Below are 362 nucleotides of genomic sequence, written 5' to 3' on the forward strand. Positions count from 1 at the left end.
TGTGAGGGGACCCAGCAGGCATGCTCAACATTCCGAATTCATACTGCTGCAATGAGTACACATTTGTCTAGTTTTGCTTGTGAAGACATGATTCATGAGAGTGTGTGTTCGTTGAGCAGCCAATGTCTGGTTGAATATATTTGCTTAACTATGTTGGGAAGGGCATTGAGACCTATCAAACTGAGCTTTAGCGGCTTCTCGATCGTCCTTTCCAGCATTGTATATTTGCTTAAACATTGTCCCAAAGGGCTTATGTAATAATGCAGGGTTCATTTCAGTGTTCATAGGTGAACTCTTTCTCTCTACACCATGGTAATTGCATACACTGTCCTGTCATGATCTCATAGTGTGTGAGACCTGTG

Source organism: Megalops cyprinoides, chromosome 5, assembly GCF_013368585.1.
Source record: "Megalops cyprinoides isolate fMegCyp1 chromosome 5, fMegCyp1.pri, whole genome shotgun sequence".
NCBI lineage: Eukaryota > Metazoa > Chordata > Actinopteri > Elopiformes > Megalopidae > Megalops > Megalops cyprinoides.